We start from the raw sequence: 8,491 nt of genomic DNA, 5'->3' as shown, positions 1-8,491 counted from the left end.
TCTTTCTTTCTTTCTTTCTTTCTTTCTTTCTTTCTTTCTTTCTTTCTCTTTCTTTCTTTTTTCTTTCTTTCCTCTTTCTTTCTTTCTTTCTTTCTTTCTTTCTTTCTTTCTTTCTTTCTTTTTTTTATGACAATTATCTCCTGATCTGAGAGCCTTACTATTCCTCAAAATTTTATTAATGAAATATATTTTAAGACAAATAATTTGAATTGATATATCTCCCAGAAGATATAAAAATGTTCAATAAACACATGAAAGGTTGTCCAACATTATCAGTCATTAGACAAATACAAATCAAAACCATAATGAGATACTATCTCATATCCACTAGGATGTTCATAACCAAAAGCACATAATAACAAGTGTTCCTAGGATGTGAAGAAATTGGAATTCTTAAACATAGTTGGTGGGAATATAAAATGGTATGGCCACTATAGAAAACAATCTGACAATTCCTAAAAATTATCTATCTATCTATCTATCAACTATAGAGATATACCCAAAAGAAATGAAAACATATATTCACATTACAATTTGTATGTGAATGTTAATAGAAGCATTATTCATAATATCCAAAAGATGGAAATAACTCAAATGTCTAAATCAATTGTTAAACAGGAAAACAGCATGATACAGCCATAAAAAAGGAATAGTATTCAGCCATCTAAAGAAACAAAATGCTATAACATGGATGGGCCTTTAAAAACATTATCCTAAAGTGAAAGAAGCCAGTCACAAAAGACCATATATTATACGATCCACTTACATAAGATGTCCAGAATAAGCAAATCTATATAGAGATAAAATGGATTAATGGTTGCTTAGAGCTAAGGGGTAGGGTGGGAGGTGATTGCTTATGGGTATAGAGTTTTTGGAGGAGAAAGAGAAATGTAAAATTAGATTATGATAATGGTTGCACAACCCAGTTAACTTACTAAAAACAATGAGCTACACTCTTCAAGTGGATGAATTGTATAATATGTGAATTATATTTCAGTAAAGCTGTTAAAAATATTGAAGTAGAAGTTCCTTGAATATCCAAATGAAGATGCTAAGTTTGTAGCTGTAAATATTAATTTGATAGGCATTTGTACCACAAGAGAATAGATAAGAGCTATCAGAGAGTGGCAAGAACATGAAAACAAAGACTTGGTTAACTTTCTTCTCTTTGCTAAGTCATCAAAGTAAATTTTTTTTCAAACCTTGGATGTCTTACTCAATATTTCTGAGTATTTTTTATTGCATTTATCATAGTTGCAATTGTTACATGTTCATTGTTAATAGTTCACTTTTCTGTAGGCTTTGCTATTTCAGTTGGCTTTGAAAGTGTCTTAATGGTAGCCTAAAGCTGGGCAAGATGCTTGACCCATTTGCAGACAATATGCCTATCTGGGGAGGGGAAAGAGCAGAAGAGAGTAGAAGAGGAGTAATAGCAATAGTAATAACTTAACAATTCTTCTAATATTCTTAGGGTTTTCTATGCTTTGATAATAACCCAATGAGTGAGATATTTGGCAAATGATGCTGGGATATAGAGAACATGGAATAAACCAAATTACCAGTAACTTCAGTGACCAAATTTCAAGCATAATCATTCTTCCTTTTTATTTACGACTGTTTACCAATGTGCAACTGTATCTAAGAAAGTAATTAAACACAAAGTAATTTGTTTTTTATGATAATGGGGAAGCTAGGATTTTGCATTTGTTTGTGGTATACTGTTTCCTCAAGGACAGTTTTCAAGAGCAGTAGGTGCATCTGAAATGTCAGTTGAGTAACACCGTAGAAGGTCCTCATAGGAATGCTTCCCTCTAAGTAGAAATTCTGAAGACCTTATTAATAGAGTTTCAACCGTGCTTTAATTAACTTGCCTGAAGAGTACAAGTATTATTCAAATGAAGTCTAGCAAAGTTGTTTGGTATGTGTTCGAAAGAGCAGCTAATAATCAAAAAGGGAACACCGACAAGACTGGGAGCTAAAACGTTAATGCTAACTGCATTGTTGTGGAGCAGATCACAATTTCAAAGAAATCTTCGTGCCTAGTTATTTAGGAATTTTTTCTCACATTTCAGCTTTCTGTCTTTCTTTCGTGTCCTCACCCAGCTCCCCTGGATAGTGGGCAGAGATTATGTGAAAGCACTCGAGGATATATTTAAATTTGAGATTCAGAAAGAGGTTAGACTATAATGGCAAATCAGAATTTTTAGAAGACTTAGACAGATGAGTTATAATTTTAAAATACATAATATGTTATAATTTTATATTAAAAAGAAAAAATACTTTTCTTGTAAGAGAAACTATATAGAATAAAGTTTAGCAATGCCTTACTGACTAGGGGCCACACTTAGGCAATACTAGGAGCTTTCGCCAAGAAAATACCTTTAGATTCGAATACTGGGTGGTGTGTATATGGAATTCTCAGTTTTATCTAAAGGAACAAATGTTTTCAAAAGTTCAGAAACACTGATTTAAATAACTTGCCTCTTTGTGAATATTGTAAGCTTGAATTTTTGTTTTCTTTCAAGCATATTTATGCATAAGATATACATGTATACATAGATATTTTTATCACAGTAATAATTTGAGAAAGGATTCTTAAAATTAATTTTAAACAACTCGTCTTTCTATTTTTCATAAGACATTTCCTATAGTATATGCTATCATTTTATGATCATTTATGAATATGTTTGACAAACATATGGGAAAGTATGTCTGGTTATTAGAAGATGTTTCCAGATCAGACCACGAATTAAAAAGAACCGGGGAGTACCTGTCCTATCAACTGCTTACAATTTGGTTAGAGCAATGCTTTAAGTGACTGAACTAGGTGAGACTCTGATTAATGAAAGACTCTAGAGAAATATACCTATAACCTCAACTACGGCTAACAGCTTCCACTATCTAAAATTTCTCCTTATACTTAAGTGCAATCACTGTTGATAGACTGCATTTACGGCCTATTTCTATTTATTCTCTCCTCACAGAAGACAGAAATTTCTTAATTGGCCACGAGTTTTCAAATAATATCTGTATGGCACCTCACAGTTTATAAAACAAAAATTAGAATTTAGGAAGTACACACAAAAAATCCCATTAGAACATCATTGCCATTCAGAAAATATATATGGGTTCAAATCTCAGTTCTTAAGTTATTGGATATATTAATATTACTCAATGTCTTAGTAATAAATGGGGGTAGTCAGATCTATCTTAGGGTTATTGCAAGGATTAAATGAGACAAAGCAAATAAGGTATATGGTACATCATAAGCACTCATAAATGATAGCTATTATCAATAGGATGGATGAAATTGGCAAGAACTTCACTGGCTCTCTGCTCCCTTTCTTCTCATAGGTGAGAAACTGAAATCCATAAAGTTAGGTAATTTATTTCCAGACATCCAGAATCTAGTTCTCCTGAATCCCTCCTTCATCAGCCTCCAAGGGCTTCCCATTTCATACAGGCAAAATTCCAAATTCTTTATCAAGTCATAAGTACCCTAAGTGAGCCCTTCCTACCTGTCCATATCCATTTCCTATCGTGCAGCCCGCCAGCCCCACAGTTCTGATTGCAGAATCACCCTAATGTCTTATGCGATTTTGAAATCGCACAGAACTCCCAGACCTCCTCCCTACCCCTGTGTTCTCTCCAGTCTTCTACCAACACTGCACTGCACCGGCTTGTTTTTATGTCTGCATCTCTCCACTAGAAAACAAGCTCCTGTGGAAAAGCAGCACAGTTGGTAGCACTTCTGTTTCTGCTTCTGTTTCCATCCTTGAGATGATTTCAAGGGAGAAATGCAGGACAGTTTGGAAGTGATCACTTTGGGCGTGAATATTCAACAACAGCTGGGAGTGGTCCAAAGAGGTCCTCTGAACAAATACATATCTTTAGACATCACAGGAGGTAGGGTGTCTGTGTCAGGTATTCAAATAAACATTTAAGTGGAGTCAGATGATAAATATTTGCTCTCTTAGGAATAAAATGATTCTATGTATATATTATGCTCAACTAGAGATTTCCTCTGCTATTTGTTTACTCCTCTTCATATTCATACTTATTCTATTGTTATTACTTTACTTTCATCTTTAATAAACACACTGTGTGTGTTTTTAAACCTTTCTTGCATTTAAAATTGAACAAGTATACTTAATACTTAGCAACCTGCACAGTAGCCTGCTTGAAATTTGTTACCTGTTATACATACTTCAGACCCACAAGGTAACTGATCTGCACAAGATTTGTTTATCATCAGGAAAGTCTCTTTTTTGTTCTTCGGATCTCTCTCTCTCTCTCTTTACACACACACACACACACACGCACACGCACACGCACACGCACACACACATGCACGCGCACACACACACACACACACACACACACACAAACAAGTCTTGGTTAGTATCTCTTCACTCTGTTGCAGAGCTTCTGAGCTGCTACAGAGTGAGTGACAGGAAAATAAAAAAACTAACAAAGACCAAAAGAAAGTATGACATGGAGATAGAAAAAAGGAAAAAGAACAACTTCAAGCAAAAATGAAATGAGTGAGTGGCAGGGCTGAAGTACAAGATGTTGGCATAGATCCAAAAAACTGTCCAAAGCACAAAGACCAAAATAATATAAATGTTTGGCTGTGAATTAAAGGAGGAAGGAAAAATCAAGGATATGTCAAATGTATATCAATAGCGCCGTCTCTACCCAAAAGACAGATGGACAAATGTCTATAACCTTTGCTCTGAGTTTATATATTTAAGTTTGTCTGTGTGTGTATATGTGTGCACACAATTATGCTTAACTTTCTGACAATTTCTACTATCAGGAAAATAGTGAATTTAAGTATTCAAATGTTCTCAGAGATGTATTAAACTTCCTTTTCATGGGGCAATTGTTAGGCCCTAACTCAGGACCTACGTCAAGCAAGCTAATAATTTGGTGCCCTTTCAAAATAATCCTTGAACAATTTTCATTGAAATTGAGTTAGTGAAGATGGAGAGACACCAATTTTCTACTTTTCACATACAAAGTTGCTTATTAATTTGCTTCCAGCGACGAAAGTAAAAAAGACAACGTGTTTTCTAATTCTTGAGGTTTACATCCCACTTTCAATTTACTTTCCTGAACCAGGTGTGTTTGAGAAGTAGCTCAGTAGAGTGATTAAAATTTAGATAATAAGGAAAATCGCTTGTTCCCAGTACATAGCAGTATGCTATCAGTACTTTGTTTCTGAACCTTAGCAGCTAGTGACTGCCAAGTTCAGGTGACTGTCTACTACTAGCTTCAGAGTTGGCTGGCAAGGAGCATTTTTTTTTTTAATAAATTTCCATTCAGGGCATCACCACTTTAGTGGGAGCAGAACCAATATTCATTTTGCCAATAATATAAGGAATTGCTTGTGGAAACCTGAGTTTTTTGGCACCATATATTTGATTTATTCCACTGAAGTTTTAGCGCCCCTTACAGATTAGCACCCCTGGTGAGAACCAGCTGGCCCTTAATCCAGCTTGTCCCTCATTCAGAGTGTATTTGCTATTCAACATTGTGCTGGACTTCTTAGCACATGAGACAAGAAATAGGAGGTGTAAGGATTGGAAAGGGAAAAACAAAATTGTCAGTATTCTCAGATGCTATGATTAGCTAAACAAAAAAAAAAAAATTTCAAATGAATCTATAAGAACAATTCCAAAGTTTAGCAAGGTTTTAGAATTAATGGTATTCCTATAAACCAGAAACAAAGATAAAAACTAATACTATAAGATGTTTCTATTCAAAAGCAGTAACACACTTAGGAATAAGTTTAGTAAAATATGTAGGTCTTTATGGAGAAATTTGAAAAATTTATTGAAAGACATTAAAGAAGATCCACACAAGTAAAGTGTATGTGTGATGATGTAAATAGTGAGTGTTTTAACAGTGCACATATCTCCAAATTCATCTGTAAGTGTAATACAACCCCAACTTTTTTAATGGAAATTTATAGATATCAAATTCTTATGGGATGGTAGAGGGTCAAGACAAACCAGTGATTTAAAAGAAAAAGAAGGACTTAGCATTCACTCTAAGAGTCATAAAAATATATTATGAAATTATGGTAATTAAAACTGTGTGGTATTGCAATAAAAACAGACAAAAAGATAAATGGACCAAGTTAAAGAGCTGTGAAAGAGCTGGAAGTATAAAAGGGAATAGACTCATGATAGGAAGGGCATTCCATATCAGTGAGAGAAAGGATGAGTTAATAATGGTGAAATTGTGTGTTTATTTGTCTCTCATTATGGAAGATTAAAATTACATTTCTCTCTCTTACAATTCTCAAAAATACATTCCAGATGGATGAATACTTAAATGTGAAGAGTAAAACTTTTAAAACATTTAGGAAAAAATGTGCATACTTAGCATATGACCTCATGATAAAGAATAACTTTTTAAAAAGGCACAAAAACACAGTTCATAAAGTCCACTGATAAAAATTTGATGACATTACAATAAAAGTTTATGACCAAAAAAAAAAAAAAACAGACTTAAAGAAGATACCTGTGGTGCATACAACCAACAATGATTTATGCTCAGAATAAATTAATAAATCAATGTCTGTAAATCATAAGGCAAAGGCAATCAGTTGAAAAGAAAACTCGGCAATAGATATGAACATTCATTTCACAAGAGAAAAAATTCATGGGCCCTGCAAGCATTTGGAAGGACCTACGGTGTTCATCAGGTGCAGTGGAGAATGTAGATTCCCTAACTCCACTTCCATCCTTCCCTTCCTATTTGGAAGTGAAGAAAGTAAAAATATATTTCTAGATTCTCTAGCACTGAGGATTCCAGATGGAAATTAGGCCCTGTCTATTTGGTATACTCAGGGAGTTTCACAAGGCAGAGAGAAGAGGAAGCCATTTTTTTCTGTCCCGTTCAGCTGTTTTTGCAGGCACACAGGGTGGAAATAAATGTGAAGTTGCCTGCAACAGGCTTGTAGTAACCATTTTCTAGCTGGATGGGTTGTGAAAAGTATTTGCAGTAGATGCACCAGTAGAAGGGACTTTTTGGTTATGACTTTCTGGTCACTTATCGGCAGCTATGGAGTGAATGATTTTAACTCATAATTTCCATAAGTAGCTTCAGAATTGGTAGTCCCCCTTAAAGGGCAGGTCTGCTTTACTCTGGTTTTACTCTGGAGGACTGGCCTAAAGACTGCCCCCTTCCTTCTCTTCCAATAATTTTGTAAATTCCTAATTTCTCTATTAAAACTCTTCCTTCTTGAGGTCCCTGGGTGGGTCAGTTGGTTAAGCATGCAACTCTTGGTTCCGACTCAGGTCATGGTCTCACAGTTTGTGAGATCAGGCCCTGCATTGGGCTCTGCACTGACAGGGCAGAGCCTGCTTGGGATTCTGTCCCTCCCCCTCTCTTTGCCTCTCCCTTGTTCATGCTCTCTCTCTCTCTCTCTCTCTCTCTCTCTCTCTCTCTCTCTCTCGTTGTTATTCAAGGTGGGGCTTGATCCCATGAAACACAAGATTACAACCTGAGCTGAAATCAAGAGCCAGATGCCCAAATGACTGAGCCACACAGGCACCCCTGATCACCATTAAATACATAAATTAATGGTTATAATCCCTACTGATATATTTGTTAGACTCCTTACCCCCAAACTATACCCTTCAGTTTACACTACTCCAGCCCTAGTGTAAACCCCTCAGTTTACACTACTCCACTACTTTTTGTCTCAATGTCACACTGTGGCCACTGCCACTGACCCTCATGGGATGGGTGCTCTGATGGACCACACTCTCTGCTGCTGGTGATGGCACCAGTCTGGCCTTGAGAGGGAACTCTGACTGATCTTTCAGTTTTTTATAACTCAGACAAAAGGGAGAAAGTATACAAGACTTGCTGAAAGATTGAAGAAATAAGACATATAATACACCAAATAGCTTCTACCCACTTTAAACTGTCTCTTCTCAGGACTCCCATGTTCAAAGCAAAATTTTGAGCCCTTGCATTACCACTGGTAGATCTTCCCCCAACAGGAGACACCTCCTACCCACCATCAGGATGTCCAGTTATCTCCACACAAAAAGTGCAGGAGGTACTCTCTTTTGGCCCCAGAAAACAATGTTCATCTCAGTTTTTGTTCCAGTATAATTATGGAAAATTTTCATTTATTTCAGGACAAATATATATATCTCCATAATGAAATTTTCTACCATTTGATCTTTTCTGTGACTTTTTGCCTGGTTTTGTTTCAAAAAATTACTACCCTCAGAAAGTTAGTTGCATAATTTACCACAATTTTTCATATTGTGAAAAAATTATACAAAATAAGGATGTTCAGTTCCTTGATTGTTTAGTAGATTTCTCTATAAAACTACCTGTGTCTGATATCATTTGCCAGAGGATATCTTTACTACCATTTTACTTTCTCCTACTGTAATTGGTCCATTCAAAACATTTTCTTCTTCTTCTTCTTCTTCTTCTTCTTCTTCTTCTTCTTCTTCTT

Source organism: Herpailurus yagouaroundi, unplaced genomic scaffold, assembly GCF_014898765.1.
Source record: "Herpailurus yagouaroundi ecotype Mexico unplaced genomic scaffold, PumYag 166, whole genome shotgun sequence".
Classification (NCBI taxonomy): Eukaryota; Metazoa; Chordata; class Mammalia; order Carnivora; family Felidae; genus Herpailurus; species Herpailurus yagouaroundi.
The sequence above is the reverse complement of the archived record's forward strand: the minus strand, read 5'-3'. Positions refer to the sequence as shown.